Source organism: Salvia miltiorrhiza, chromosome 7, assembly GCF_028751815.1.
Source record: "Salvia miltiorrhiza cultivar Shanhuang (shh) chromosome 7, IMPLAD_Smil_shh, whole genome shotgun sequence".
In the NCBI taxonomy this organism is placed as follows: domain Eukaryota; kingdom Viridiplantae; phylum Streptophyta; class Magnoliopsida; order Lamiales; family Lamiaceae; genus Salvia; species Salvia miltiorrhiza.
This window is the reverse complement of record NC_080393.1, coordinates 42787928-42800275: the sequence shown is the minus strand read 5'-3', so window position 1 is coordinate 42800275 and position 12348 is coordinate 42787928. Positions and strand designations below refer to the sequence as shown.

General features: G+C 31.6%; 1 long non-coding RNA gene across 1 annotated transcript; it reads left to right on the top strand.

Annotated features, from left to right (window-relative positions):
• Window positions 1-7853: 7853 nt before the first annotated feature.
• On the top strand, window positions 7854-10954 carry LOC130992742 (uncharacterized). Its single transcript, XR_009091375.1, has 3 exons — window positions 7854-7992; window positions 8225-9380; window positions 9960-10954. It is a non-coding gene; the product is annotated as an uncharacterized LOC130992742 (long non-coding RNA).
• The last annotated feature ends 1394 nt before the right edge of the window (window positions 10955-12348 follow it).

Sequence of the window (12348 nt, the reverse complement as noted above, 5' to 3'; positions counted from 1 at the left end):
TTAGAATAACACTTAGACATTTTGAAATGCACTACAAGATTTCAAATGACACTTTAATATTTCAAAGACACCACTCCAACTTGTACTGTCATTTGAAATCTTGTAGTGTCATTTTTAAATCTTATAGTGTCATTTGTAATGTCATAGTGTCATTTTGAATTGTAATAATGTCATTTGAACTGTCATAGTATCATGTGAAATGCCATAGTGTCATTCGAAGTGTCTTTGAAATGTCATAGTGTCATTTGAAATCTTATAGTGTCATTTTAATTGTTGAAGTTTCATTTGAAATGTTGTAGTGTCATTTGAAATCTCGTAATGTCATTTAAAATCTTGTAGTGTCATTTGAAATGTCATAGTGTCATTTCATAGTGTCATAATGTTTAGGGTTTAGTGTCATTTCAAATGTAGTGACATTTGAAATCTTGTAGTGTCCTTTAAAATGTCATAGTGTTATTTGAAATCTTGTAGTATCATTCAATTGTTGAAGTTTCATTTGAAATGTCATAGTGTTATTTGAAATCTTGTAGTGTCATTTCAAATGTCATAGTGTCATTTGGAATCTTGTAGAGACATTTGAATTGTTGAAGTGTCATTTGAAATGGTATAGTGTCATTTGAAATGTCATAGTGTCGTTTGAAATCTTGTACGTAGTATCATTTGAAATCTTCTAGTGTCATTTGAATTGTTGAAGTGTAATTTGAAATGGCGTAGTGACATTCGAAATGTCATAGTGACATTTGAAATCTTGTAGTGTCATTTCAATGTCATAGTGTCATTTTTAAATCTTGTAGTGTCATTTGAAATGTCATAGTGTCATTTGAAATCTCGTAGTGTCATTTGAAATGTCATAATGTCATTTAAAATGTCGTAGTGTCATTTGAAATCTTGTAGTGTCATTTGAAATATCATAGTGTCATTTGAAATATCGTAGTGTCATTTGAAAGTTTGTAATGTCATTCGGAATGTCATAGTGTCATTTGAAATCTCGTAGTGTCATTTGAAATGTCATAATGTCATTTAAAATGTCATAGTGTCATTTGAAATCTTGTTGTGTCATTTGAAATATCATAGTGTCATTTAAAATCTTGTAGTATCATTTAAAAGGTCATAGTGTCATTTGAAATATCGTAGTGTCATTTGAAAGTTTGTAATGTTATTCGGAATGTCATAGTGTCATTTGAAATCTCGTAGTGTCTTTTGAAATGTCATTTGAAATCTTGTAGTGTCATTTCAAATCTTGTAGTGTCATTTCAATTGTTGAAGTTTCATTTGAAATATCATAGTGTCTTTTTTTCAAATGACATAGTGTCATTTGAAATGTCACAGTGTCATTCAAAGTGTCTTTGAAATGTTATAGTGTCGTTTGAAATCTCTTTTTTATAACATTTGAAATGTTATAGTGTCATTTCAAATGTCATAGAGTCGTTTGTATGTCGGAATAGTGTCATTTGAAATGTTATAGTATCATTTGAAATCTTATAGTGTCATTTGTATGTCGGAGTAGTGCCATTTGAAATGTCAATGCGGCATTTGAAATCTTGTAGTGTCATTTAAAACGTTATAGTGTCATTTGGAGTAGTATCATTTGAAAGGTCAATGTGGAATCGAAATCTTGTAGTGCCATTGAAAATATTATAGTGTCATTGAAAATCTTGTAGTGTCATTTGTATGTTAGAGTAGTGTCATTTGAAATGTTAAAGTGACATTTGAAATCTTGTAGTGTCATTTTAGGATATATGTGTCATATCAAATCTTATTATGTTATTTGAAATCTTATAGTGTCATTTGAAATGTCAAAGTGTTTTTCTAAATCTTGTAGTGTCATTTGAAATCTTATAGTGTTGTTTGTATGTTGGAATAGTATCATTTGAAATCTTGTAGTGTCATTTGTTTGTCGGAGTAGTGTCATTTGAAATGTTATTGTGTCATTTGAGATGTCAATGTGACATTCGAAATATTGTAGTGTTATTTGAAACGTTGTAGTGTCATTTGAAATGTTAAAGTATCATATCAAACGATATTTTTCTTACTAAATGAAACTTTTAATATAGAACAAAAAAAAGAACAAATGATACTATTTTTCTTACTAAATGAAACCTTTAATATAGAACAAATAATACTATTTTTCAAACTAAATGAAACCTTTAATATAGAACAAATGATACTATTTTACTAAATGAAACCTTTAATATAGAACAAATGATACTAACAAAAAAAAGAGCGAAACTTTTAATATCATTTATTAATGATACTATTTTTCTTACTAAATGAAACTTTTAAATATAGAACAAATGATACTATTTCTTTACTAAATGAAACCTTTTAATATATAAAAATGACACTATAAAAAAGAAAAAAAGAAACAAAAACAATAAATTTGAAAAAAAGAAGAAATAAAACAGAAAAAATTCGCATAAAAAGAAAGAAAGAAATAGAACAATTTTTTTTTTAAAATTTAGCAAAGAAAAAAGAAATAAAAAAACAAATTTCCCACAAAATGATACTATTTAGATATAAAAATGACACTATAAAAAAGAAAAAAGAAACAAAAACAATAAATTTGAAAGAGAAAGAAAGAAATAGAACAGCAAAAAAAAAAAAAAATTAGAAGAAAAAGAAAGAAATAAAAAGCAAATTTCCCAAAAAATGACACCATTTGGATATAAAAGAAAGAAACTACCAAAAAAAAAAAAAACTACAAATATTAAAAGAAAGAAACTACAGAAAAAAGAAAGAAACTACAAGTATTAAAAGAAAGAAACTACATACTTAAAAGAAAGAAACTATAAGTATTAAAAGAAAGAAACTACATACTTAAAAGAAAGAAACTATAAGTATTAAAAGAAAGAAATTATAGAAACAAGAAAGAAACTACAAGTATTATAAGAAAGAAACTACATACTTAAAAGAAAGAAACTATAGAAAAAATTAAAAACTGAAAAAACAAAAAAAAAAGAGAAAAAACGTATATATACATGTCAAAAAAGTGAGAAAAATAGAAAAAGAAAGAAACTACAAGTATTAAAAGAAAGAAACTACATACTTAAAAGAAAGAAACTATAAGTATTAAAAGAAAGAAATTATAGAAACAAGAAAGAAACTACAAGTATTATAAGAAAGAAACTACATACTTAAAAGAAAGAAACTATAGAAAGAATTAAAAACTGAAAAAACAAAAAAAAAGAGAAAAAAACGTATATATACATGTCAAAAAAGTGAGAAAAATAGTGAGAAAAATGTTAAAATATCAAATGCATGCGCTGGGATTTGAACACCCACCCTAGCGCCTATTGAAAGGCCAAACCAACTGCACTAGCTTCACAACTATGACTAATCCCATTCATTTTATGTATATACTAAATTAAAGAATCCAATTTTTTTTTAATATATAAGTTTGACCCGGATCTGGGTCGGGTCTCACCCAAGATCCGCGCTCACTGTATGAGCGCACAGTTTCTTAGGCGCGCATGTAAGTCCATCCCTTTTTTATACTATTTTAAAGGTGTTCGAATACTAGACGAGATGAAGCGCAGTCTGGTGATAAGACGCTTCTCCTCCAACCAATAGGTCGGGGGTTCGAGTCACTTAGAAGGCTAGAGTGTGAGTGTGTTTTTTCTTTCTTTGGGTGTAACAAATTTTTAATAAAAAAAATATATATATATATATATATATATATATAAATTTTTATTGTTCGATTATATTGAGACAATTAAGGAGGTTTTAATGAGGCATGACCCTTAGTTTTCATTTTGTGCTTTCAAGGATTTTTTTTTCTTTCGTTCTGTTTTTATATATCAACCATAATTAAATAATAATGATTAAATAAATTTTCATAAATAAATCCAATTATTCAAGTGAAATTCAAGCAAAGTTATTGTTTGTGTCCTTAGACAATGTTGATTTTCAAGGTTAATTTTTAATGTTTGAAAAACCAGGTGTAATGAATCAAGAATTAGTAGCCCGAATCACTTTGACTTAAGGCTAGTTTCAAAAGACTTATTTATTCAAGGTACGAAGGTTTTTGAATGTTTTACAGTTGTTCATTCAGGAATTGAGATGTGACATTTTGTTTGCTAAATGATTAGGTGATGAGCGTATCGAGTTCACGTTTAATACACAGTATGTGGAGTTTTTGGAAGTTGCTAGTTGTGTTAGCATCGATCGTAAGTCTTTATTACTTCACTTCAGTTAGTGGATTATTTATTTTGAGTGTGGCTCTCCAAATGTAGGTGTGTTATAAATAAATTGGATTATCAATTTTTTATGTCATTTTTGCAACTTTTATTTATTTATGCTCGTGTGATTGTTTCCGCTTCATATATATATCACTCTCTACAAGACTACAACACATGTCTCACCACATATTTCACAAATTAGCTAATTTTTTGAAATGACTCAAATCATTTGACTTACTAATTAAAATGGAAACATCTTATGAATTGAGCTTATAACTTGATTATTAATATCATGTAAACTAATATTGCCTCTATCCCATAAAAAGAATTACATTTTCCATTTTCGTATGTTCCATAAGAAAGTATCACTTTCATTTTGGGACATGACCTTACTTTCTTTTTAGGGGTAATTGCCTGTAAATTCCTAACGTTTACACGGAATTGGTTTTTGCACCTTTTTTTTTTATTTTTCTTCTTTTAAATACCTAACCTTTCATTTTTGTCTGAAATTTGTCCGGTGACCGGTTTTTACTGACACCGGCGCCGAAATGCCACTGTGGTAGCCGGAATTGATGAGGTGGCAGCAGGAATTGACACCTAAATATATTTTTTACATGTGGCAAAAAAATAATAAAAAAAAACAAAAAATTCCAAATCATCATTTTCCCCAACCTAATTCACCTCTCCCCCCTTCTTCCCCTTTCCCCCCACCCGCTGCCGCCGCCGCCGCCGCCATTCACCGCCCCCTGCCTCTCGACGCCGGCCGGATATCACTCCACCGGTGTAGACTTTGCAGACGACCAAAAACCCCAGGTCGTGACCACCCGCTCCACTGGATCTCGCTCCACCGCCATGGCATACTCCAGCCGCCCCCTCCACCTCTCTAGACCTCGCCGGCCTTCTCCTCCCCCTCCCCTCTCTGAAATTTTGGCGACAGCAGCGGCGAAGCCCTAAATCCCCAAATCCGACCCCCACCTCGGCACCGCCACTTCCCCCTCCCCCTCCCCAGACCGCAACGGCCAAATTCTTCCTCAACAGACGGGCAACAGTCAACAGAGGCACCTCCGCCTCCGCCTCTCTCCCTCCACACTAGCACAACTCCCTCTCCGCCGCCCGCACCAACATATCCAAAATCCAAAAACTTAGAAAACCAAAAATTCGAATTCACCATAAAATTGCATAATTTAAAAAACTCAGACGCTGAATTTCGTGCGCTGCATCGCTGCTGAAGTCCGGATTTCAGAGCTTGGATTCGAAGAAAACAGAGGGGGCTCGACTCTTCTCCCTCAAATTGTGTGCTTCTGTTTGGGAGTGGCGGTGGAGGGTGAGGGAAGGCGAGGGGGCGGCGGTGGTGGTGATGGCAGAGGGTGGGGAAAGGGGAGGTGGCGGCGGTGGAGGTGGCAGGGAGCGGCGCCAGTGATTGGTTTGGGGTGGGGGGAAGGGGGAAAACGGAAAAGATGATTGGGGGGGGGGTTCCTTTTCTTTTTCTTTTTCTTTTTAATTTTCTTTCCACATGTATTTTTTATTTTAAATTTCTTTAGATATTTTTTCCATATGTCACAAAAGTGCCACCATGTTAATTTTCGGCTGCCACCTCATCAATTCCGGCTGCTACAGTGGCATTTCCGGCGCCGGTGTCAGTAAAAACCGGTCACCGGACAAATTCCAGACAAAAATGAAAGGTCAGGTATTTAAAAGAAGAAAAATAAAAAAAGGTGCAAAAACCAATTCCGTGTAAACGTTAGGAATTTACAGGCAATTACCCCTTCTTTTTAATCACAACCATTCATTTCTACATAACCCCATAACAATTCAACCACAACCACTAATTTAATTCCACTCAACACAATTATCTACCAATTTTTTTTTTAAACTTGTGTCATCTCCAAGTGATATTCTCTGATGTGACGAACGAAGTATAATTTTTTTTGAAATAACTTAATCATCTGACTTACTAATTGAACTAGAAATATCTTATGAATTGAGCTTAACTTGATTAATTGTTAATATCATGTAAACTAATATAAGTAGACTACGATATCACTTACTAATTGAACTCGAAACATCTCATGAATTGAGCTTAACTTGATTGTTAATATCATGTAAACTAATATCGCAAACTCTAGCGTACGGTTGGTCTGACGGTCAAAGGGGTCTGATCCGTCGTGACTCGACCCGTACTGAACGTATGTATAGCAGTTTTGAGAGACAATAACCAAAGTTGAATTGTTATGCAGCGGTAATAAATTGCACCTCGCTTCCTATCCAAATTAAGGTCATAGGTTCGAAACCTAATTGCTACACCATTTTCTTAGTTTCGTTTTTAGTATACTTTCTGTTAGTTTGTGAGGGTTTTTTTTTTTTTCTTCCTATTTTTCGTTTTGTTTTCTTTGTTTTTGTTTTTCAGTATATTTTCTGTTATTTTTTTCATTTTTTTTCCTATTTTTCGTTTTGTTCTACTTCTTCTCAATTCTTTTACTATTTTTTTGCTATTTATTTATGAGAATTTGTACTTTTAGTTATTTGATCAAATAATTATTATTGTAAGAACAAGTAATCATTGATATATGTAATACTTTATATGTAATGACGTTAAATACTTATATTAACTTAAGTATACATTTGTGCGATCAAATGCATATCTTATGCTTATTAAAAGTAAATATTCTTATTAGGGTTCAGGATTTAGTGTCAGTGTTTAGTGTTCAGGATTAATTTAGGGTTTAGTGTTCAAGGTTTAAAGTTTAATTTTCAGGGTTTAGGGTTTAGAAAATATAATATTTTATATTGAATGAAGTTAAATACTTATATTAACATAGGTATACATTTGTGCGAACAAATGTATATCTTATGCTTATTAAAAGTAAATATTCCTATTAGGGTTTAGTGTTAAGAGTTTAGGGTTTAGCTTTCGGGGTTTAGGGTTTAGAAAATACAATACTTTGTATTGAATGAAGGTAAATACTTATGTTAATATAAATATACATTTGTTCAAACAAATGTCTACCTTATGACTATTAAAAATAAATATTCCTAGCTATTAGGGTTTAGGGTTTCACGAAAATTGTAATTTTTACTCACGAAAACTTGTAATTTGAATTATTTGGTCAAGTACGTAAGAAAAAATAACCATTGATATGAATAAATGTATATTTAAAAAAAAACAGAAAGAAATGAAAAAAATAGAAAAAAAGTAATTATTGTCTTAATTAAAAATAAGTATTTATATGAAGAAATGTAATATTTCAAAATTATTATTTTTTCACGATTATTGTTATTTTTACTCACGAAACTTGTAATTTTAGTTATTTATTGTCGTAAAAACAAATCACAATTGATATGAATAAAGATAATATTTTTTATCCGGGTCAAGTCAAGACGGATCCGATCCTTTACATGGGTGCAGTACTGCAGTTGACCACATAGGAGATCAACCCAACTAATATAAGTAGACATTACCGTCTAATCCCACTCATCTTGACGAAGAAAATTGTTGATTTATTCTTGGATGATTTACAAAAGGTCGCACAAAGCCAAAATTGGTGGGAATGGGATCGGATCTCTCGATTTTTCAAATAAATACGTTTGAGTTGGACTTTTCTTCCCATATACATTGTCACAGATTAATTAATTTTGGATGCATATGATATTTTTCAAAAGAGAGGACTTATTTAATTGTAATATATTCCTTTCCTTTACGACCAAATTCAGTATAAATAACTGCCCTCTCTGGCTAGAAAAGAGACACGAGCAACTATGAAAACTAAATACTCGTTTTGCTTTATGCTGCTGCTGGTTTTCGCTTTGGCGTCCCGTAATAATCTCCCCCCCCCCCCCCCTCTTCCCTATTTTGTCTCATTTATGTTTTCTAGTAGTCCATAGATATTAACCGATGGATGGAGAAAATTAATTTTCAAATGAGATTTTAATTTTTTACTCATAAAATAGTATTTTTTTTTCATAATTATGCATTTTTACTTGCAAAATACATATTTTTAACGTTATTCAGAGTTAACAGAATAAAATTGATTTTGTCTAATTGGCAGAAGAATCAGAGGGTAGTCCATGCGTTTCGGCGAGTTCAACGTTTAATGGTCCATGTGTGAACCACACAGCTCAATGCCAGCAAGCATGCGTCAATGAGGGTTACACCGGCAGCTTTTGCGGAGGCTCCGACGGCAACCGTTGTTTCTGCACCAAAAGCTCATGTCGTTAAGTTATGGAAACTTTATTGGAGATATACATATAGTATGCTCACTTCTATTATGGTAATATAAACTTCCACCGACACCATCACTTAATTTCATACCCGTTTGAGAATGAAATGAGTTTTAATAAAATGATTGAGTATATTGTAAATAGAATAAGAGTTTCATCTTTATGAGAGTTATAAAGTGTGAATGAAATTCAATGTACCACAATTTATGTCTCACTCTGTGTCTCACTTTTAATTTTATTTATTTTCTTATATATTTTTTCTTCAATTTCAACTTTGTATGCTTTTGTTTAATTTTGTGATTATTAACTAAGGTTTATTCCATCAATTTAGGGTATATAATTATTTTTTATCATTTAATTTTACTTTTATTAGCTAATAATAGGTTGATAAATTTAAAGTCATGGTATATACTTAAAAAAATGATATAAAAATCAAATATAATTCATAATATTATACTCCCTCCGTCCCAGCTTTTTGTATCCACTTTTAGTAGTAAATATTACTAAAAGTGGATACAAAAAGCTGGGACGGAGGGAGTAATAAATTTTATTTTTATAAAAAGTATTTTTAAAATAATAAATATAAGCATGGGACACAGTAACACACATAAAATTATTGAATATTGAATCTTATTCCTATAAAGTGATTAAAGTGAAGTACGTGAAGTAATTTTACTAAATAGAAAGTGACATGAAATTGACAAACAGACTAAAACTACAAAAAGGACATGACATTGGAGCCTTGATTTTTTTTTTTTTTTTAGTTTAACCAATCCCATTATATCTTAATCAATCAATTAAATTTTATTTAAAAAGTTAGATTAGCAATCCACATTTTATTATAACAGTTTTTTCGTATATATATATATATATATATATATATATATATGTTAAACCCGTCTAAAATTATTAAAAATCAAATATAATTCATAATATTATAATAAATTTTATTTTTATAAAAAATATTTTTAAAATACTCCCTCTGTCACAGCTTTTTGTATCTACTTTTAGTTGTAAATACTACTAAAAGTGGATATAAAAAACTGGGACGGAGGGAGTAATAAATATAAGCATGGAACACAGTAACACACATAAAATTATTGGATATTGAATCTTATTCCTATAAAGTGATTAAAGTGAAGTACATGAAGTAATTTTACTAAATAGAAAGTGACATGAAATTGACAAACAGACTAAAACCACAAAAAGGACATGACATTGGAGCCTTGATTTTTTTATTTTTTATTTAATTTAACCAATCCCATTATATCTTAATCAATCAATTAAATTTTATTTAAAAAGTTAGATTAGCAATCCACATTTTATTATAACAGTTTTTTCGTATATATATATATATATATATATATATGTTAAACCCGTCTAAAATTATTAAAAATCAAATATAATTCATAATATTATAATAAATTTTATTTTTATAAAAAATATTTTTAAAATACTCCCTCTGTCACAGCTTTTTGTATCCACTTTTAGTTGTAAATACTACTAAAAGTGGATACAAAAAGCTGGGATGGAGAGAGTAATAAATATAAGCATGGAACACAGTAACACACATAAAATTATTGGATATTGAATCTTATTCCTATAAAGTGATTAAAGTGAAGTACATGAAGTAATTTTACTAAATAGAAAGTGACATGAAATTGACAAACAGACTAAAACCACAAAAAGGACATGACATTGGAGCCTTGATTTTTTTTTTTTTTTTAATTTAACCAATCCCATTATATCTTAATCAATCAATTAAATTTTATTTAAAAAGTTAGATTAGCAATCCACATTTTATTATAACAGTTTTTTCGTATATATATATGTTAAACCCGTCTAGAATTATTAAAAAACTAAGTTAGTGCGTTTTTAATGTATACAAAATGAATGAAATAAATACCAATTGAGCTTATAGCTCTAACAAAACACAAAAACTTGGATGCAACTAGTTGCATGGTGCAATCGAGTTGCAACAGACCCAACTCAGCTCCGATTTGTGTCTGACCCGATCCAAATTATATATATAAAAAAAATCCCTTTTTTGACTTTTTTGTTGGAAGGAGACGGTTTTCTTGATGGGAGAAAAGAGGTCGTTTTGTTTTGTTGGAGCCATTTCTTGGAGGACATGTCGGCGAAGAGAGTCCGGAGTATGGATCCGGCCTTGCTGTGTGCCTGGACGTCAAGGCAATGCTAGTAGCTGCCGTGACTCCCTCACCCCTACTCCGTGTCGATTATACTTCGTTGAGACGACGGCCAGAGTTCGATGCGGATGCCGAAGAGAAGCTATTTTCTAATGTTACGGAGCCCGGGACGACAACATTCTCCCCGCCTACCACAAGTTCGGGTTTCGTTGGAGCTTAGTTTGATGGTTGTATTTCTGGATCTCATCGTGTAGTGTAGTTTAACTTATCTTTGCTTTTTTGTTTGAATTTTTCTAGTTTTCTGTGAGAAATTGGCATAGTGAACAAAGGCTCTTATTAGTGTTGGATTTAATTGTATACTGAAAGTATGAACTTTTATACTTGTATACAATGATTCATGAGTTCACTATCTGATCTTCTATCTGAATTGTTCATAATTGCAAATGTATGTCCTACTATATCTAAATAAATAGATTATATGGTGTGTTGTAGATCACAGAAGACCGTATAATTGGAATAACCTTATCAGATATAAAATTGATCACAGTCGAGACGACTCTAGGACGAGTTATTATTTTAGGTTGTAGTATAGATGGGAGTAGTTTGTCTTGCTACTTGTCTATATTGGTACGTGTAAACGTATTGATAGGATCACAGTGAGATGTATTCTTCTGTCTGACCTAAATGAAGAATCAAGATCTTACTGATTTAATGGGACCTAAATCCTAATAAGATTTCAAGTGTATATATCAATTTGTGTATCAATTTGATTTACTATGGGTGAGAGTTACATATTAACATGAGTACTCTGTATCCTGGGTGATTGCAATTTATATATGACATTTGATAATATGTATTAGGTGACCGAATCCGGTATAGGATGATGTCATCCGCTTAAGGAGCTCAAAAGGTTTATTGCACTAAACCCTGCAGGTTGATTAAGTTCACGTGCAATAATAAGATTGATTTTTGTGTTGGGAACTTAATGGAATATCTTAATCCTTGTTTTGATGATACCAAAATCCATAGACCTTAATTGTAATAGACTAGAACTGTTCGAACTCAAGTGTTAGAGTTCTTTTCTAGTTTAGTTTGTTGTTCTGAAGACTGAAGACTGAAGGACGAAGGACTGAAGACTGAAGACTGAAGTTGCCAACTGAAGTATCAGTTAAAGAATCAGTCCGTAACTGATTACTTAATGTGTGCCACATGGATTCAGCGGACTGATACTAAAGTCAAGTATCAGTTAAACATTCTTCCTTGGACTGAACCTCCAACGTTCAAAGGAAGTCACGTACTCCAAAAGTACAGCGCATTAAATACAGAGATCTTAGGATCATCCTTCTCTGCAGATGTCATTCCTATTTGGTGGCTACTTTATCAGAGACGTCGCATCTCCCGCTCTTCAACATAGCCATTCTCACCAAATAAGGAACCTCGAAGATTGAAGCCTCAGCCCAAATTCAAAAAGCTCTCCAATGGAAGAAATCTTGAAGATGTTCTCCGCCAACGGATCTATTCAAGACCTCTCCTATAAATAGCGCTCGAGGATCACTTCAATCTTCACCGATTCAACGACATAAGCTGAAACTCTGCCAAAATTATTTCTCAGCCAAAGCTTAACCTCTCCAAAGCTTGAATCGAAGACCAAAGCCAAAAATCAGTCACTGCTGATTAAATATATTCTCTTAGATCTTAGGCAAACCCTTGTTTACCTAAAGCCTAGGTCAAAACTAACTCCAAAGAACTTGTTCTTTGAAGTTTAGTTGGCAAGATTTCAAACCTCCCTTCGACCGATAGAATCG